Genomic DNA, 22,183 nt, shown 5'->3' with positions numbered 1-22,183 from the left:
CAGGAATGCACAGAGAGAGATACACACAACAAAATGAAGTGTGAATAAATATATTATTTTTGTTAAAGTCACCTGCCTATCTTTCATAGCTGACACCTAGACTACAGTTATTTTAAGAGCATTTCTAGCCAGGTCACCAATCTTCAAATGAAATCACTAGTGTCATTTATACTGAGAAAGGAACTCTCTTACTATCTAGCAATAAACCAAAGTAGCTACAGTACTAAGGAATGACAGATTTGTCCATTTGTTTGAACTCTCCAATATAGTGTCAGAAAACACTAGGTAGCAGAAATAGAAAACTCTAGTTTTCATTGTTTGTCATGGATTTCTTATAAAAGCAACATGAAAGATTTGGAAAAACCTACTCTTCAGTACTTAATATTGTACCAATTATACAATTATGTTTTAAAAAATTATCACCTATGTCAACAGAACAGAGAGGCAAATTGTGTAACTAAGAGCTTTTACTATGTGAGCAATTAATGACATACTATATGTTAATACTGACAATAGGGATTTTAACTGAGTTGTTGCTTTTCTGAATCCGATGATCTAACTGGGTAATCATATACACAAAAAGGTTACACAGTAATAGAGTGACATATAATAAAACAGGAAATAAAGTGGAACCTGACAGGCCAATGGCAATTTAGGACGCAAAGACAGGATGGAAGAGGGTGTCACAGGGAAAGGCACAGAATGAGCAGAAATTCAATCCTGGGAACAAGCATGGCTTGCTGGGAGCATATGGACAGACCTAGCTGAAGGGTGGGGTTCTCATCAGATAGTGGGACGTGAAACGCAGGCCAACGAGAATGCAATACGATTGGCTCTTTCTTCTCTCCATAGTCTCCCAAATAGCAGACAGGTGGGCAGCATGGTGTTGGTCTAAGCTCACTAGCCTTAGACCAATTTCCAAGCCTACCTTGGATCTCTATTCCTCACTTGCAAAGCTGGGATAATAAATCACTACATCTCTTAGGTTTGCCTTTGAAACTTTAGAAGAGATTATAAATGCAAAGTGCTTGGCATACAGTAAGTGCTCAATACATGTTAGGAAAGCACTTAATAAAGTTGTATTGTGAGCATATTAAAGTTTGCCTTGAATATTCCCAGCGTTTGGATGCTGAATGAATGGCTACTTTCTCAAATGGTATTTCACTGTACATTATATTTTAATTTAGGTGGCTTTAACATGTGTTGAATTCTGACAGTTGGAGTAACCACTTTTTACTGCTACCAATTTCAACGTATATTATTTGATTTCATAACATAGATACTTTATTATAATAATCATTTGCCATAACATTATGGCTTCAAGGAACATGGTGGAACCATGAATGTCGGCAGTTTCTGTAAGCAGAGGTGGAAAATGAATAGGCATTAGTCCAGTCAGATGGCTTGGCAGGGAGGCACTGAATGCCTCTTTTATATTCTCATGAACTATACAAATGTGCCTTTGACCTTCTCGGGCAAGGGAAATTATACATTTAAGACAGAAGGAGTTTCATTTCCAGGAAGAATATAAAAACATGCTTGCCAACAGCTCCATCAGAAATAACAACAGGGAACTTCCAAGTACTTTGGGAAGATTCATTAGCTCTATCAAACCACTGAGCACTAAACTGGAAAATAAACAGGTTACTCTTAGTTCTGTTGGACACCCCTCAGCGACTGGGTTAATGCAAGTAAACCCTGACCTACTCATTTCAGGAATTAGCCTGTACTGGCAGGAATGGGCTCTGGAAATGAAACTGTGATATTATAATATCTATGTAACTTATTTGTCACCCATGGTCCCTGGCTCACAAGTATTTATTTGGTCTTTAGTCCTTGGTTTCTGAAGCTTCTCAAGGTAGGCCATAGAGTGGTCAAAAAGAAATGAAGAACCATGGGACCAGCAGATGGCATAATGGTTATACTGCTGGACTCCCACATAATGCACCACAGTTCGAGTCCCAGCCTCAGCAGCTTAAAACTCACACTGGATGCGTGAGTGCATGCCCAAAATTGCAACGTGGCCATCCCCCCTGGGGGGGGGTGATTTCTTGCTTTCTGTCTCTCTGGCAAGTGCATGTGCCCTAGAGCAAAAATATATCTTTAAAAAAAAAAAAGAAATTAAGAATCTAATTCCAGAGGGATCCTGTTCCATACTCATGTGGAAGAAATGTTGCACAGAGAGGTCAAGAATAGGAACAAACCAGGCCTTGCTGGATTTCCCTACTTAGTCTATTAGCACTAAATCAGACCCATTTCGTCCTATCAGATTTCTACATGACTGTTCATGCTTTAATAATGCCTGTGCAATGAAGTCTCTATAAAAAAAAAAAAAACTAAAAAGACAGGTCTTGACAAGCTTCTGAACAGCTGAACACATGGAGGCTTGCAGGAAGGTGAACAAGAACTGATCCACATGCTGGGAGGGTGGTGCACCCCAACTCCATGGAGACAGAAACTCTTGCACTCAGGACCTTTCCAAGCCCAGCTGTTTATTTGTATCCTTTAAGATATTCTTTATGGGCCATCCCTGTAGTCTAGTGGTGAAGCGTGCTGGATCCCACCTGGCTGACCATGGTTCAAATCCCGACACCAGAAGCTTGAAAACACCCTGGGTGTGCATGAGCACCCGAAATCCCAGCAGGACAGTGAAATGAGAAAAGTACTGTGGTGGTGTGTTGACCCATTGGAGGGGTGCTTTCTCTCACACATGCTCTGTTTCTCTATGGAAAACACACATGACCTTGGCAAGTTTAAAAAAACAAACAAAGACCCAGTCAGGAGCATGTGTGTTTGTGCCCTAAGTCCCGAGAGGAGAATGGGAGAGAAGGGACTGCGGGGACTGCAGTATTGCCAGACCCCAGGGGGTGATTTCTCGCTTTCTGCCTGTCTCTCTGGCAGGTATATACTCCCTATAGCAAAAATCTCTCTCTCAAAAACAAAAACAAAACAAAACAAAACAAATGCCAACAAACTTAAGTGTTTCCCTGAGTTCTGTCAGCTGCTCCACAAATTAATTGTGAAGAGAGGACTGTGGAAACCTCAACTGTTAGTTGTCCTGGAGATTCAGACTGGCCAACTGTTGAGGGCAGCTTGAAGACTGGACCTCAACCTGTGAAATCCGACACTAACTCCACATAGACAGGGTCAGAAATGACCTGAAACGGAGGACACCCAGCTGTATCCACTGCAGAACTACATGTTTGCTTGTTGGTGGGAAGAAATCCCCATACATTTGAGATCAATGAAACCTCTTGGTTGTTCAAGGGAGAACACAGAAAAACCTGAGCCTGAGTTCTTATTTTTGCGACATGGAAATCCAGTTCAGAACTTAGTCCTCTAAGGTGAGAAAGGGTCCCCTTGGCTGCATTCAACTCAGAAACATTTTAGAATATACAGAAAATTATGTGTATACAAGAAAAACTTTAGTTCAATGTGATTTAATAAAAAAGAACTCAGTAATTAGCAATTTACATAATTTTAAAGGGAAAATACTCTCTTCCAAGAAATAAGACATTGAACTTTCTCTTTTTTGTCCTTTATTGATAGATTTAAATTCCATGGAAATAATTTAAAGAAATATGATTATAAATATAATTTAAAATGTTGTGATATTATTTAATATTATATATATTTTCTTTCTTTCTTTCTCTTTCTTTCTTTATTCCTTTCTTCCTTTCTTTCTTTCTTCCTCTCTTTCCTTTCCTTTCCTTTCCTTTCCTTTCCTTTTCTTTCTTTTTTAAGTTTTTGCCATAGGGCAGATGTGCTTACTAGAGAGAGACAGAGAAAGGGAAAGTGAGAAATCCCCACACTCCCTTCTCCTCCATTCTCGTCTCAGGATTTGGGGAACATCTGCACACATGCCAGGTGTGGTTTTTCAAGCTGCCAAATATAGGACTTAAACCACATTCGACCATATGGGAATTAAGTGCCTTAACTACCATGCCACCTGCTGGCCCCAATATTACATTTTTACTGAAAATTGTATGTTATCAGAGCCAGTCCCATAGCCTAGTGGTTAAGGGAGCCAGATGCTATGTGACTGACCATGGTTTGATCCTGTTCCTAACATACTGAAAAACATGCCAGGTGAGTGTGCGCTCCAAATCCCAACAAGATGAAGAAACAGAGAAGAGAATGTAATGTGATTACACCACACTGGGGGGGTACCTTCTCCCTCTCCCTATCTGTCTCTGGTGAGTACATGGGCCCTCTGGCAATTAATAAGAAAAAAAGGGGAGAAAAAATAAAAACGTGTGTATACATATACATATGTATACACACATGTATGTATATGTTATTATTTTTTAATTATCCAGAAAAAATGTCTGTCCTTTTTCAGGTTTGTCGAATGTATTTTCATCAAATAGTTTACCAACAAAGAGATTCTTGGCTCCAGATAAATTTGTTGCAAGAATATGCTTAATAAGAAGACACAGAGAAGTCTGGCCTATAATAAGTATCGACATGCTCCCTTTTAAAATTATTCACAAAGAAGTTATTCTTAGGACAAATAATATGACAGCATAATTTGCTACTTTAAATGAGAACATTCAAGAAATTTTCCCAAGCAAAGATCAAGGAAGTCCAATCATAATATTTCATTATCTGAAACCAAGTAATACCCAGAAATCTTAAGTGTTTGGACAAAAGTCATTCAGCTGGTTTGTGACCAAGCCAGGACAGTATCTCAGGTCTTCACAATGCTGTTCCCGTCACTACGCGCTGCTCCTTTTGCACGATATGATGTTATTCCCTATCAGACATCCTGTGCAACTGCAGAACCATACAATGTTGGAAGCACATGAGTTAGAGGCAGCTCAGTTCAATCCCTTCAACCATCTAGCAAGAGAGAGGCAGAGGGAGGCCAGACAGATCCAGGGTTCCTGCCCTGGTCAGTACATGTGCCCCAATACCACACTGTTCTACCGGACACTTAATCAGTTTTACTTGAAATTTGACATCCATAGAGATGCAGGATGCCCCAGTCTAGATTCTTGGCCCCACAGTCGCCCACAGCAGCAATGTGAAGCTGGAAAAGTTTCATAAAAAAGGGCTCCATTGCGACCAGAAGATGGCCCAATGGTGATATTGCTGAATTCCCATGTAGCTGACCTCGGTTTGAGTCCTAGACCCAGAGGCTTAAAACTCACACTGGGCACATGTACATGCATGCCCAAGATCCCAGGAGGAGAATGGAGAAAAGACTGTGGCGTGGCCATCCCCCGGGGTGGTGATTTCTCTCTTTCTGTCTCTCTCTCTTTGGCAAGTGCACATGCCCTGCAGCAAAAAAAACTCTCTTAAGAAAAAAAAATTGCACTTTTTACTTTCTGGATTCAGTTAGACAATGTTTTTTGGCTCTACAACACTTTCCACTTTCTAGTCTAAAGGCACAAAAAGATACCTTTTAGTCATAGAAGTGATTTTGCAAAATATTTCTTTGTGTTCTAAATAATCTTGTAAATACCTTAGAGTAAAAAATAATAATAATAATGCCGGTTTTGTTTCTGTGTGAACAGAGGGTAGATAGGAATTCTCCGTCCTTTCTGCTCAGTTTTGCTATAACTTACTACTCTAAAAAAATTAAGTCTGCTAATTAAAAAGGTAATGTCAATTTACTGCAGTCTAACAGTTTTAAAATTATATACTGATTAGAGAATAACAATACCAATTGAAACTCTATGAGCAATGATGCTCCCTTAAATGCTCACTCCCACTAGAAACACCTAGTACCAATTAAAATTATGTCCTCCATTAAGACTGAGCACATGCCCTACAATAACAACCTCTGTACAGTATGAATGTGCCACTGGTAATTAATCATGAGTAAATGCCCTGTGTATAGATGCTACTGCTCCTATAGCAGTCAATATTTAAACTAATATAAAACATCTGGTTCAAGTGAAGCAATTCAAAATGTCAAAGCAAACATTCTCCAAGTACTTCCACTGGTAGATAGTTTACCCTTTGTCACTAATTCCAGTGTACTGACCCACGGAAATCAGTGTTCTATGACCCTTGGGGCCACCAATTACAAGCACGATAATGTGAGTAGTGAAAGGCTTATCCTGAAGCAACCCTAGAGACACCTGCAAAGTCACGGCTCTCAACTGCTAATTAGTATTTTGAAATTTTAACTTCTTATAATTAACAAAATCAGATTTTGTCACCTTTCAAGTTAAAAAGGAAACTCACAGGAGAAGCCTTACTTAACAGAATAATGAGCTATGAAAGTATGTTTTTTATACTGGCTATTGTGAAGTAGAAAATAATAGGCATTAGCTTTTGCTTGCCCAACATAAACACCCCAATTCTGGGGTAAAAGCACTTTTGATTTGGGGAATCTATTTCATGCACCATGAGTGTACTTGTATGTTGGGAACACAGCCCATGTATCTTGAGTGAGACTGACCTCGTTCTACCCAGGCTTCAAGGGAAGAAACAGCACCCAAGGTTGCTCAATCGATTCACTCCTCCCTGGATACGGTGGCTAGGTAAGGAATGGGTGTGAAACCTGAATAATGGCACAGCATATAAAATAGATGACAGCTATGCTACACTGTTATTACTCATGTCCCAAGTGAGAGGAGAAAAGAAAGTAGAATGGGTCGAAGTTTTGATGAAATAAAAGAAGCTAAGAAGCTAAAAGCACTAGATCACGGATATATCTACTGAAAGAAATGAAGGTGAGAAGTGATTTATTTTACTCTATTTTAAAATCCTAATTTCAAAAAATTCACTCATAATTTAGGCATATCATTATATTTAATAAGTCAAGATGTTTAGATTTTAAATCTCTATTTCTACTACGCCAATTGTCTCCTTCAATGTATATTTCCTATAAAGAAAAGATTTGAATTTCAACATAAACACTAAAAAACTGGCAAATGCAAATTTGACTTCTTTTTTTAGGGGGGGGGAGAGGTTTTCGCTATAGGGCGCGTGTGCTCGCCAGACAGACAGAGAGACAGAAAGCGAGAAATCACCCCCGAGGGGGGATGGCCACACCGCAATCCCTTCTCCTCCATTCTCCTCTCGGGATCTTGGGCACGCACGCACACGCGCCCGGCGTGAGTTTTAAGCCACTGGGTCCGAGACGTGAACCGTGGTCCACTACGTGGGAGTCCAGCGACATAGCCATTATGCTAACTGCTGGCCCCCGAATTTGACTTCTGAAACTAATTCTAAGAACATTTCGAATGTCTTAAGTTTACTATGTGCAATGGTATATTTAAGTGCACAGTGGTACACATCATTCTCCATGAAAGTTTAGGCCTGAAATTATTTTTTTTCTTAGTCTTAAGAGGAGAAAAAAAAAAAGAGAGAATAGTTGGAGATACAATGTTTTGCTTCTATGGGAGTTATTATGCATACCTTTGACAAAACATAACCAATTTTTGAAATATTAAGGCAAAATACATGACGTCACATCTATTTTTCATATAATTTTTAAATGGAATCTTTGTAACCTGAAAAGGCATGGTGTTTAAGTTACTTTTATAGATGGCCATAAAGAACCAATGAGTTGGGGTGTCATACAACATATATAATCATTTACTCGTCCCAAGTCTTTTTCATCAAAGTTGAAAATAATATATGTGATGTGGTCACATGTGAACATTTACATTCAACCAAAAACCCAAACTTCAAACTATGGTTAATCAGATTTCAAACAAAGTACCTTGCTATAACTTAGAAGCAATAACACAAATATTTGTTTCTTACTTTGAAGGTAAGGAAAGAAAGGAATATCATTAAATATAAATTCAGACCTAGGGTTTATTTCCAAACTTGAAATATCAACCAGGCTTTTAAAGTGTTCTGGAAATGCCAATGTCCGTTCTGACACACAGCAAAAATTTAACTTCAATTATTCTACTTTGGGGTATATAATAGTAATGCACCTTGGATTCCAATTCTGGCATGCAGTTCGTAGCCTTCGATGAATTTAGTCAGCATCAAGAGTTTTGTTTTTTGTTTGTTTGTTTGTTTGTTTGTTTTGAGAGGTTTTTGCTATAGGGCGCGTGTGCTCACCAGACCGACAGAGAGAGATAGAGAGACAGAAAGTGAGAAATCACACGCCAGTGGGGATGGCCATGCCACAATCCCTTCTCCTCCATTCTCCTCTCGGGATCTTGGGCACGCACACACACACACCCAGTGTGAGTTTAAGCCACTGGGTCCAGGACTTGAACCACGGTTGGCCACATGGGAGTCCAGCGACATAGCCATTACGCTAACTGCTGGTCCCAGTATCATGAGTTTTACATAATGAATTTTGGGGAATCTCCAAAATTCAGTCTATGATATAGTCACGAATAGCCTTATAATTCAAGTCTGTTTATAGTAAAATCTATAGCACAGTTCAACACTACTGAACTTTATTTTAACTAACTATTGGGTTATCATTAAAGTCATAGCACATCCTTGCACAGAAAAGCATAGAAAAACGTCATGACTTTTCTGATGACCCAATAAATTTCGTTTATCCACTACCCCACTTCCATTCCTTTTTCTTATTTTAAATGTGCTTGCTGAGTATTTTCTATGTGTGCTAATTTTATACAGAACTGAAAGTGGTTAACAGGTAGAGGAGAGGAAAGATGCTGTTAAGTGGGAAACTCTAGGTTTCTTTTCTGAAATTCAGCATGAAAACTCATAAATGCAAGCTAACAGATATATGTCTAAATGAAAACCCCCCAACTATAGATTAACAAGAGTAGGAGTAGGTAAGCGCACCAGATTTAGAATAAGGCACTGTCTTATCTTTATCAGTGTGTATTATTCAAAAATAATACCTATAGTTTAAATTTAGAATTGGCCAAGAGAACAAATAAAAATCCAGAAGTAGAGAATTGGGAATCCTATCTTAACTGAAAAACATGTAAATGATACATTGCAATATGAGGCAGCACTGTGAAGTACCCAAATATAAACTGGAGATAGTAGAAGCACACTGTCCAGCAAGAAGAGAGAAAAGCCCTGGTGGTAACTCTCTGCATCAGGGAAGAATACACTCAAACTGCTTCTGGACCAGAATAATGAGAAATTATGGAAAGGGGTTAAGCAACCCTATTGGGGAATTGAATGGTTGAAGGAAATGATAATGTTACTCTGGAAAAGAAGAAGTGCTGTTTTTCGTACCCTTTCCGGGTCTCATAAGAGACACAAGATATAATTTTGTATGGTGGTTTCAGAGTTTAAAACGAATCAATTAGCAGATGTTTCTAGGAGACAGTTTGGGAGTTTCAGTGTGAAGAAACACTTTCTAACCATCAGATCTGTCCAAATGTGAAGTGAGTTCTTCTTAGGTATTTGTTCATCACTAAAGAAAAAAGCAGAATCTTGAGAAGGTACCATATGGAGATTCATTCAAGGCACGGAGGCCTTAGATGTAAGACGCAAACGTGGAGATTCCCTAGCTTTCAGAAAACAAAACAAAGGCAAGGGAGACTCCGTGATGCCCAGTAGCCAGCTCTATCCCTTTACTCCATGCCCAACGTCCTGGTGCAGTAACAGGGCGGGAAAGTTCAAGTTATTTGCATTTTAAATCACAATATTAGTATTAGCCAGACTGTTTAAGGAAATTGAATATATGCTGATTTCTAATTAAAATATTGTATACACCCTTTCATGTAATAAAAAATTTAATATTAATATAAATCAATTATCACACATTAAATTTATGCTATTGTTGCAATTCATTTAAACTAGAATATGAAAGAATTCCAAATAAATAGCATGATCTATTTTCGTAAAGCATCCTTAGGAATTCAAATATATTATGGACAATGAAATCTATTGAAATTATAATAGTTCATGTAAGTTAATTGATACAATTTTATATAGGAAGAAGAGTCACCAATCGTTACAGTTACACTCACCAACTGTTTAAAGAGGAAAAGAAATCTACAGAGTACAAATTATCAGATGGGTAAATCGTTCAACCCCAAGGCTTTTCTACATGGATGAGTTAGCAGTTCATTTGTTTGTTTGTTTGTTTTTAAATCAGTATTTTATGAACACCCCAAAAGAATAGGTTACTAATATAAGGGAGCAAGGGATTTGTCACATACACTGGACAAGGAATTCTATTTCCTAGGTATCTTACAGGCTTACGTCCACATTTTTATTTCATTATCTAGTGAAATTAGAATTTCAGCATATTTTTAGCTGCATTTGCAAGATAGAGAATGCACCCTGGAATTGATGATTATGAGGTTAATGCCTTGGTAGAATCAACACACCTTACAACTGACTTCCTGAGGGATTCAGCCACTTTTCCCCTACCAGATGACATTCGCTTTCAGTTAACAAAGTCTCTGCACAGATAACTGCACATTTTATCATGTGAACCTTTCTCTGGAAGTTATCCCCACACCTCATATAAAAGCAAAAAAAAAAACAGATTCCCACAAGCTCAACTTTAAATATCATGTTTCGTGTATAAAAATTTACTTCAAAGCCAGTCTCATAGTAGCACAGTGGTTATGTGCTATGCATTGGGAGCCTGATCCCATACAGCTAATCACAGTTCAAACCCTGGCCCCGGTGCCTTGGAAAATACATCAGGACCATGTCTACGCATGTCCAAAATATTTATGGGAAGGAGAAATAAGAGAGAGACTGTGGAGGGGCCAGGCTTCACTGAGAGTTGCTTTCCTTCCTCCCTTCTCTTGGCAAGCACATGTGCCCTCTGCCATTCAAAAAAAAAAAAAAGCCTTCAAATAAATTACAGGAAACACATTCAGCCATTTTTGAAAACTGAAAGGTACTAAAATAAATTAGCAGAAGTAAGTGTCTCTAAGATTCCACCAAAGGTTCTCACTAGAATCTGGGATTAGAACATGTTAGCCAACTTTTGATTACCAGTGTTCATAGAAAGCACCCGGATCAAATAATTTGAAAATCAATTTCAATTCACTTTGGAATATCCTCTTTCTAAAAATGAATTTTGTTAAAATAATATATGCAAAAATAATTTCCTAAGTTTTTAATTATATCAAATTTAAGTAACTACTATTTTGTGGGGTTTTTTGGGTAAAAGCAAAATAAATTTTTGTATTTCTTAGATCCAAGTCATAAAGGTAGCAACTGAAGAGAAGACAAAGAATCTTAGGTAGTTCAGAAAAATTGACCTGGATGGAAACATCATCAGGTTGATATGGATAATCTAAAATTTAAAAAAATTTAAGAAAAAGAAAACAGAACCCCTAAATGTGTGTGAACTAACTAGGTTTTACTTTTTTAGTTTTTTATTTTTTTAAAAAGCTAATTCAAAGCAAGGAAAATGGTTTCAATTTAAACATACAAAAATAAAAACAATACATTACACATAAAACGCTTGATTAAAATCTAGATGCCCTCAATCAGAAAACTTAATTGAAATTTCAAAATTTTTCCCCCAACACTACTTTCTCATACCACAGAGGTCTTGTATGGTGATTTTTCTCCTTCCTTCTTTTAATCTAAACATATTTACTATATTTATCTATGTGCCCACGTGGTGCACTTTGTGGGTATATTTGATTAGGCAACAGTCTAATATGCTGAGTTACTAGGGGGTAAGCCCAAAAGGAGCCAGGGGCTTAGTTGCCTGGGCAGAGTGAGAAGGTAGTATTAGTCCACTATGAAGGAAAAACTGTATGTCCAGGTGGTTAGGGGTGAGGAGGGACCTACAGTTGGTTCTAGTCAGCAGAGACACTGATTAAGATTGCTTTTACATGGTGTATTACACTGAATGAATCATAAAAAGGATGAGCAGACATCAGAATCTGTGAGTCACCCAAACACATACAAGTTAAACCTATGGTGGAGGGAAGTTACCCAAGGTCATCATCTAAGGAGAATCAGGAGAGAAGGGGTACAATGGCTGCAATCTCAGGGAACCTTCACAGGTTGCCTTTGGACAATTTCTTCAACATTGCGAAAAGAGTTAGAAAGAACACAACACGTTGTCACCCTTGCCCAAGACTGACAATATTGAGTATTTCTAGGAGTTGGGGTAACCTGTCATGTGGGCAGAATAATCCCAAACTTGGACTCCTTACAACACATGTCTGTTGCATATATCCTGTAGTCCTACACATTTCAAAAAATCTCTATACCCCAAAGCATTTTTTACTCACTGAACTATTTAGTTACTTGGCCAGACCATATCTAATTTTCTGTTAGAACCAGTTTAAAAGGGAAAGATAAACTGACTGCTTTATTGGTTAATAGAGTTGACAAACTCAACAGGTCAGGGTAAACTCTATCTGAAAATCTAACATCACTCTCCCTGCTCTTAATCCCAGAAATATAAGCAGTTGAATTCAAAATAATTTACATAATGTTAGCAACCAAAATAGTATCAGATTTCCCCCACCTCCACCTTCCAGAAGAGTGAAGAAGGAAAGAACATATTCAAATAGAAAGAGTATTTGTATTTACTTTGAGACACTTAACTAATCAGAATTTGTAGGGACCTCAAAAAGTTTCCAATGCTACTCCCTTTCAAACCAATTGCTGTAAATCTGAACAACAAAATACAAAGGAAATGCTTTTAAAAATGCAAATATCCAGGCATTTCCTACCCTAAACCAATTAAGTCAAAATTATCTCTAGCATTGTTCTTGGGCATTGGTTGTTAGAATCTCTCTAGGATTTCAAGGTGCAGCCAGGCTTGAAAACCACTATAGATATACAAGTACTGAATTTTAAAAATATTAAGTGTTAAAAACTAATAATGCTTGGGACAGCAGGTAGCATAGTGGTTAAGGCCCTGGATCCCACATGGCCAACTCTAGGGATTGCGTCCCAGACCAATAGCCTGAAAAACCACACTGGGCACGTGTATGCATGTCCCCAAATCCCAAGAACAGAATGGAGAGGAGATTTCAGCATGACCATACTCCCAGAGAGGGGTGGTGGTGGTAGTGTGATTTCTCACTTTCCCTCTCTCTAAAACAAAACTAATGCTTATGACTAATGAGCTCAGATGCTTAAAGGTTAAAATGGTTACGAGTAATATGGAATCAGACCAGTTAGGCTTATTCTCTTTAATGGAAAGGCTGTACCTCTATCCTGGTAAATATCACCCCAGTTTCTGACACACATATGAATGGATCTGTGTGACAAAGATGTTGGGAGAATTATCAATGCAAGCAATGCAGTTGTCTTCACATTCCTGTGGCAGTAGGGAGACGCTGTCGTGTGTTTCACTCACGCCCTTTCCTATTTTCTTCCATATTTTATGGCTAAAACCATGTTTTGTGGGAACCAGCAGTTAGCGTAATGGCTATGTCGCTGGACTCCCACGTAGTCGACCGCGGTTCATGTCCCGGACCTGGTGGCTTAAAACTCACGCCAGGCGCGTGTGCATGCGTGCCCAAGATCCCGAGAGGAGAATGGAGGAGAAGGGATTGCGGCATGACCATCCCCCTGGGGGGTGATTTCTCGCTTTCTGTCTCTATGTCTCTCTCTGTCTGTCTGGCGAGAGCACGCGCCCTACAGTGAAAATCTCTCCCCCCCCAAAAAAAAAACCATGTTTTGTGACATAGCTGACAAATATTAAGGACATTCTGTGAAATTTCTGTCTGCAACCAAAAGTATGCCATGATCGCTATTAAAAAGACTGAACACATTAGACATAAATGGTGTGTCTGTAGAAAGGAAAAAAATGTATTCAGTGCCCCCAATTTAATGACATTGGTTATTGTCCTCAACTAAAGAGTGGTGTGAATGAGAGTTGGGGGGGGGGGCGGCTAAGGAGGGTGAAGCTGCCCAATTTGACAGCGTTTTTTAAATTTTTTTAAAACATTATTCACGATGCTGCTCAATATTATGAATAATTAGTATTAACTTAAGGACTGTCTTCTCTCATGATTTTTTTGTATCTTTGCCCCTATATTAAGATTTAGTCCTTCTACGTAAAAATAAGTGTGAATTTATATATTCATATGTTTTTGGTAGTTTTCAAATTAAAAAAAGTATAGAAACTATTTGCTTTGGTTTATTTCTTGTTTTGGTTTATTTCTTTCTCATTAGCAATTTTATCTTCCTTTGCTGAAGACCTGGTGCTAAAGGAGGTTACTGAACAACTCAGGAACTTAACTACCCAAATCGCCCAAACTGCACATCCTCAGCTCTGCAAACTCAGTACAAAAAAACCCAAATCTTATCAAGGAAAAAAAAACTGCTTAACTACCCTAGAAATTGCAGGCTTCCCAGAGCTCAGATCAAACATTTAAAAAGTAAACACTTCACAATTATAAAGAAATCAAAACACTTCTTTCAAGTAGGAAAGATCAAGGAAGCAAAAATGCTGTTTTTGAGGAACACAGTAGAATTTTCTATCTAGAATTCTTCTAGAGAAAAAAGATGCTTCCCTCGGGTACTAATATATGTTATAAGAGTGTCTAATCCCTCACCCTTGTAAGTTCTCATTTACTTTAACAACGAAAACGAGCTCTGAAGCTACTTTTCAGAACAAAACAGTGTGAACTACATATCTGCACCAAAGAAATTCTAATATTAAGTATTAAAAAAAACTGAAAATGAGTGATCATCAACAACTACTGATGCCACATCTACTTTTTTATTTTGTTGTTCAATTTTCAGTTTTATAATTTTTTTTTACAATGGAAATGTAAGATAATGGAGAGTTTGTCAAACTAGAGGGAAATAATAATCTCAATAAACCCTATGAAAAAGAAGTTGCCTCATATGAAAATAGTACATATAGGAAACATGAGAAAAATAATCTATCTCAACTTCTTTCTTAACTAAGAGGCTTTAAGTGATTAGCTTTATACCAGATCTCTGAGTTGAGAAATAGTTTATAAAGAAATTGAGTAGTATGTTTTACTCTCACTCCAATAAAAGGTAACAAACCATTAAAAACATATTGATTGCGCATCCACACAATATTTATTTATAATCAGCAACTTTTCAATTCAGTATCTTTACTTATTAGCAATTTTATTAAAAAATATGGGATCTTGGACTAGCCTGGTAGTGCAGCAGTAACTCACTGCCGGATCCATATGGAAGATCATAAGTTCAGTTCCTTGGTCAACCTATACACTCCAGGTACACACACATATGATCCTGGCTGGCTGGGAAGATGGAGGGGGGCAGAATCATGATGTGAGATCCTGTTGAGGATCCTTATCTCTTTTTCTCTCTATATCACTTTCATCAAAAAAATAAATAAATAAATAAGCTTTTTTAAAAAATAAAAAATCTTTTAGATTTTTTTATAGTGTTTAAAATTGTTTTTACTGTTTAAGAGAGATTTTTTCTATACGGCATGTGCAACATCAGAGAGACAGAGAGAGACAGTCAGAAGGCGAGAAATCACTCCCCAGGAAGGATGGCCACAACCCAAACCCTTCTCCTCCATTCTCTTCTTGGGATCTTGGGCATGTAGGGACATGCCACTGGGTCCAGGACTTGAATCATGGTCAACTATGTGGGAGATCAGTGACTTAACCATTATGCCATCTGCTGGTCCCAGTATTTATATCTTTAATATAACTTTTTAAAATATGGAGCCCTCCAGTGGACAAATATTTATTTATTACTATAATAAATCATGATATTCCACTAACTACATTGAGTACCACCTCTTTATGGACTAAGTTTTATACTACATTTAAGGGCAAAAATTATTTCAATTCATTTTGTTCATAAATAATCCAATGTAATCAGACTCCAACTGTTATAAAATGATGGCCATTTTCAAGTATTATAGTAACATTATTTACTACCATGAGAAAAAAAAAAAAAACATTAAAAATGTACTCCAGGGATCCAGCAGATGGCGTAGTGGTTACATCACTGTGGACTCCACCATGGCTGACTATGTTTTGAGTCCCAGACCCAGTGGCTTGAAAAATCATGCTGGGTGCACGGGTGCATGTGCACGTATGCCCAAGATCCCAGAATGAGAAGAGAGGAGAAGGGATTGTACTGTGGCCACTCCTCCTGGGGAGGGGGGATTTCTCACTTTCCCTCTAACTGTCCTTCTTGCTCTGGAGAGTTCACACACTCACACACACACACTACACACATGCATACACTCAGTATCAAAATAAGCATTATAGGAAAAAAGGAAGCAGCTTTTTCAGATACCAAAGAACAATTCATTTCAAGAAAAAGTCACATTAAATAACAAAGCTCATGCTTCCTTTTTCACAACGAACAGAAATAACTATCAGACATTTTTGTTATGTATTATTTTCTACATAATTTAGTAAGAGTCCACTTCAAAATAAGCTATACTTAAAATATTGATAGTAATATTGGGTTTTCCGAAAAGTCATGACTTTTTTTATGTTTGTCTTTGCAATAATACATCATGACTTTTCAGACAACACAATATATAGTCTATTAAACCTATTTAACCTTAGAAAAAGTAGGAGAGGTTAAATGATATTCAAACACATATAAACACTGAATGTGTCAGATTCGAAATACATTATTCTTCCTCAATAATGATGTGCTAGGTGATAATTAAATGAGTTCACTAGGGTCAAAATTGCAGCTTACGACATTTATCAATATTCTTGCCTCAAATTTAAACTGTTCTTTCCACTTAATGCCTAATAACAGCCAAACAAGCTTCTTTTTTTTTTTTTTTTTTGGAGAGGTTTTTGCTATAGGGTGCGTGCGCTCGCCAGACAGAGAGAGAGAGACAGAGAGACAGAAAGCGAGAAATCACCCCCCAGGGGGGATGGCCACACCACAATCCCTTCTCCTCTATTCTCCTATTGGGATCTTGGGCATGCACACACACACGCCTGGCGTGAGTTTAAGCCACTGGGTCCGGGACTCGAACCGCGGTCGACTACGTGGGAGTCCAGCGACATAGCCATTACGCTAACTGCTGGTCCCAGCCAAACAAGCTTCTTAACAAACGAATGATTATAAGAACAACTTGAAGACTTTTCATCTAATCAGTCAGAGATCAGTGTTCACCTCTTCCCCAAAGAGACAGGAAAAATTTCCTCTGCATTTGAGAAACAACAGAAAGTGCTTTCTACCGTCCTGGACCACCAATTAGGTAACACACACCAAACATGGATTGCATTAGGCACCTAACAAGTTCTAGAATTTTCACTAGAATAATCTCATTTAATCGTTATATAAGATAAGGTGGCAGCCTAAATCCAAAATGGTCCCCAGTGATTTCTACCTGCTGGTAGTCCCCCTTCCACACTGAGTAAGGTCGATCCACATAACCAGCAGGCTACTACTGAATATACAGCATGATCTTAAAAGACATGGTGGCTTCTACCTGAATCTCTCCTGGACTACTTGCTCTAGGGGATGCCAGCTATCACATCATGAGGATACTTAAAAAGTCACATAAAAAGATGCACATGGTGAGGAACCCCCTGAGCCCCTCCTGCAAACCAGGCACAATCTTACCAGGAATGTGAGTGAATCCCACCTTCAAGGGGTCCTCCAGCCCCAGTCAAGTTTCTTAGGAATACGGCCCAAACTGGCATCTAACAGTAACCTTAGGATGGACACCTGAGCTAGAATCATTTGACTAAGCCATCCCATAAATTCCTGACCCATGGAAACCGGGAGCTAATAGATGTTCATTGTTTAAAGTTTCATGGTAATTGGTTACACTTCAACGGGTAACTAATACAGATTGATTTACTACTGTCTCCATTTTATAGAAGAGCCTGGAGCTGTTTGAGTCTTTAAATAACTCTATGAAAGGGAAGATTTTCTTTTTGTTGAACTGCTCTTGCTCTATTTGTTATCAATATTTTGGCCACTAACCTATACATCCCCAATTTTCCACATCCATACGAAAAATTTTTTCTTCTAGCTTTATTTGTAAAACAAATACTCCTAAAATTTTTAAATGCTTTAAATCCTTGACAGAAAACAAAAATGTTATTGACTGCATCATAGGTAGGCTATATTACCAATGACCATACCTCAGCTTATGTTCCAAGTGTTTAATATGACCAGAACTTATTTGTGGGACCAGTAGTTAGCGTAATGGCTATATCGCTGGACTCCCATGTAGCCGACCATGGTTCGAGTCCTGGACCCAGTGGCTTAAACTCTAGCCGGGCGCATGTGCATGTGTGCCCAAGGTCCCAAGAGGAGAATGGAGGAGAAGGGACTGTGGCATGGCCATCCCCCCCTGGGGGGTGATTTCTCGCTTTCTGTCTCTCCGTCTCACTTTGTCTTTCTGGCAAGCGCATGCGCGTGGTAGCAAAAACCTCTCAAAAAGAAAAAAAAAAAAAAACCTTATTTGTAAGTATGTGAAAACTCCCTTTTCTCATAATTCTTGCTCCGTAAGTAGGCTGATAAGCACCACAAATGCTTTGATTTCATTTAAATGTTGTTTACTCTAAATGCTTTATATTAACTAATTCTACTAGTTGCTCTAAATACTTTATACTAACAAATCCTCAGAACAACTCCATGAGGTAGGTTCTATTATTACCATTTTACAGATGTGTAGAGGTAAGACATACAGGGTTAAAGAAAGGTTAAGGAGCTTTCTTGAGGTCACACTGATAAACCAAGAGCAGACGGAATGGCTCCTGAGCCTATTACTCACAACTCTATTTTGGTTTCCATAATCTATAGTCTATTTATTTTACAAAATAGTACAGGTAATCAAAGACCTATGCTTTGGTACATCTGACTTTTTTCTTTGTTTTAAGGTTTGTGCCAGAGGACACATACTCTTGCCAGAAAAAGACAAAGACAGTGAGAGGGGAAGTGGGAAAAAAAAAAAAAAAAAAACCTCTGGGGGAGGGGGGAATGGCCATGCCACAGTCCCATTTTGGGTGCGCATGCACACACACCTGGCATGATTTTCAAGTGGCCAGGTCTGGGACTCGAACTGTATCCACAGGGGAGTTCATCACCTTAATCACCATGCCATCTATTGGCCCCAGTATATTTGACTTTTATAGTCCAATTCTACTGCTTCTTTCCAAATAATTTTAGGACTCTAAGTCTGTTTATCTTGTCTGTAAAATGGGGAGTAAAAGTAGATTACATTTTTACTTTTATGAATATTAAATGAAAACAAGAATAAAAACCACTCTCTATAGTACCCAACCCATAATCAGTACTTGTTTATGTTTTATCTTTTCCTCAAGGGTAGGTTGATAGCAAAACAAATGAAACATAAACTCCAGGGCCTTCAATTTCACAGCCCCCTTCCACATACAGCATCTCATTTCATATTAATGACTTTGTATTTATTTCATTAAAGAAAATCTCCAAATTGTATGAGCCTCAGACACCACAAAACCTAGATCTACTCTTGCTCTTCCAATTAATTCTTTTAATACTAAAGCAAGCCCAGTAGGTTCTAGCCTGAGTGAATGGGCATAAGCACACTTTATCTTGTCTGTCTCACTTCGAGAGCTACAAAGACTTGACAGAGAGCACATGGACACTGAAAATAGCAGGGAAATAGGAGAACAGCAAAATGTAAAGTACCATTTTCTCTACTTTCTCGTGTGCTAGGCCTCAAATATTTATTTCTGTGGTGGCAAGAGGAGTCAGCAAAAACTAAAGCCCTAGGAAAGAGCAAAAATTCTGAAGGAGGAAGACAATTGGTCCTAAGAAGGTGCAGTGAACTCCTGTTGCACTTATTGTCTCATAGTCCTTCCACCATTTGTCCCCAGACAGTGGCACAATCATGGGAACTGCACAGCAGGGAATTGTAATTAAAGACCCCAGGTTTCTCACCAGAGGACCAAATACAACACACTAGGGAAAGGGCAACGGAGGCACTCAGAAAAGTGATTCCTTCCAGCTACCTATCAACTCCTGTTCTCACTTTCACCTATAAAGCATGAATCTGATCCTAACAACATATTACAAATGCTGAGAACTGAACTACTAGGACTGAACACTGCCTAATTACCAAACTCGCTAATGGATGGCAAATAAGTAGACCTGACCCAAGTAACAATGAGAAGGCTCTGAAAACTGAAGTAATATAAGAACTACTACTACAGTGGGCTGACTGGAACTTGAATCCTGAACCCAACTGAGTCAACTGCCTACTAAAACTGAAATATCAGTAACTTCCATAGGATATAAAAAAGACCTAGAATCTCATTACATAATAATCAAGATGTCCAGAATAAAATCCAAAATTAATTAATATACAAATAAATAGAAAAATCTCAACTAGCATAGAAAAAGACACTCAATTGACACCAACTCTAAAATGACAAAAGATACTCGAATTATGGGACAAAAACTTGAAAGATGATTCGTAAAAATGTTCTAATAAATAAAGGCAAACACTCTTAAAAAGAATAATAAGATAGTAAAGAATTACAGGCAGGATGGTACACATGCTCCAGAGAAGTTTGGCTATTTCATATATAAACATGCACTTGCAATATTCACCAAATCCGACTCCTAGTATTAAATCTGAAAAAATCAAAATTTATATTCACACAAATATCTGTTCATAAATGCTTATAGTAGCTTTATTCAAAATTTCCATAAATCAAAAACAACCAGGGACTAGCAGTTGATGCAATGGCTATGTTGCTGGACTCCCACGTAGTCGACTGCAGTTCGCGTCCTGGACCCGGTGGCTTAAAACTCACGCAGGGTGCATGTGCGTACATATCCAAGATCCCGGGAGGAGAAGGGATAGCGGCATGACCATCCCCACTGGGGAGTGATTTCTCGCTTTCTGTATCGCTGTCTGTCTGGTGAGCGCACGTGCCCTATAGCAAAAAACTTTCAAAAAAAAAAAAATCAAAAACAACCAAGTGAATAAATAACTCAACAAACTGCAGCGTGTGTGTGTGTCTGAGAGAGACAGAGAGAGAGAAAGTGTGTTATGAGGGAAACTCCAAAAAGTTCCTGGAAAAATGGACAAAGTAAAAATTTACTTTGGTGTAAAAAAGTTTGAAATCCATGTATAGTTTTCTCATAACACGTATTTCTACGAACTTGCTGAAGACCCTTCATGTAGCAGACTACTGCTCAGCACACAAAAAGAGAAACTACAGATACAAGCAACAACTTAGATAAACCTCAGGCATTACACGAAGTGAAACAAACCAACCTCAAAAGGTTATATACCATATGATTCCATGCATATGACCTGCTTTAAAAGATAAAAACTAGAGTAGTGAAGTGGTCACCAAGGGTTACAACTGGGAGGAGGATGTGAATGCAAATGGATAGCATGAGAAACTTTTGAAGGGAGATGGAACTTTTCTAAATTTTCACATAGAACTGTACGCAAAATCTACACTTTTTTTTGGGGGGGGGAGGTTTTTGCTATAGGGCGCATGTGCTCGCCAGACAGAGAGAGACATAGAGACAGAAAGCGAGAAATCACCCCCCAGTGGGGATGGTCATGCCGCAATCCCTTCTCCTCCATTCTCCTCTTGGGATCTTGGGCACGCACGCACACACACCCGGCATGAGTTTTAAGCCACCGGGTCCGGGACGCGAACCGCGGTCAACTACGTGGGAGTCTAGCGACATAGCCATTACGCTAACTGCTGGTTCCCAAAATATACACATTTTAAAATGTGTAGAACCACACATACAAAAAGCCTATTTTACCACCATTTAATCTAAAAATTAATTTTTTAAAGGCCCAAAGTTTAAGTAAAAACAAACCCAGAAAAATAAATTGCTGGCATATTTATGAACAAAAGCACTTATAAGGGATGAATTGAATCAACTGATTGCAAGTCATTTGGCCCATTGCACTGAAGGTCAGTAGAATCAATGAACTGTATGATGGCTGAAAATGACTTACAAAGGTGTAATCCAACCCAATATACTTCCTGTCCTACTGTATATACAAAACCAAGACCAAAATAGTACATGGAAAGAAAATCAAAGAACACTGTGTCACTGCCTGTCACCAGGCAGCAACTCAGTTCTTGAAGCTGAATGATATCTAATTACCTATGATGAGAATATCTCTGTCTTTGAAAGACCCATTCCAAACGTTAGTAATTCCACTTGCAATTCTAAGATATACTCTCCATAATGTAATCTGTGCAGTATCTTTATTTTCTGAAATATTAAAATTTAGCTGAGGGAACTCTACCTTTAGAAGATAAAACAGTACCTATTTCCACACTAAGTACAATTTAAAATATTGGACGCTATATATAAAACAATGTTTTTTTTAAAGAATTATTTTATTTCATTATAT

The 22,183-nt window shown here is 38.2% G+C and overlaps 1 protein-coding gene across 2 annotated transcripts in view; it reads right to left on the bottom strand.

Moving 5' to 3' along the window:
* BBX (BBX high mobility group box domain containing) overlaps positions 1 to 22,183 on the bottom strand; it is a 319,247-nt gene that overhangs the window by 185,166 nt on the left and 111,898 nt on the right. The window lies entirely within an intron of this gene.

The sequence above is a fragment of the Tupaia chinensis genome, unplaced genomic scaffold (genome assembly GCF_000334495.1).
Source record: "Tupaia chinensis unplaced genomic scaffold, TupChi_1.0 Scaffold148904_1, whole genome shotgun sequence".
NCBI lineage: Eukaryota > Metazoa > Chordata > Mammalia > Scandentia > Tupaiidae > Tupaia > Tupaia belangeri.
The sequence above is the reverse complement of the archived record's forward strand: the minus strand, read 5'-3'. Positions and strand labels throughout refer to the sequence as shown.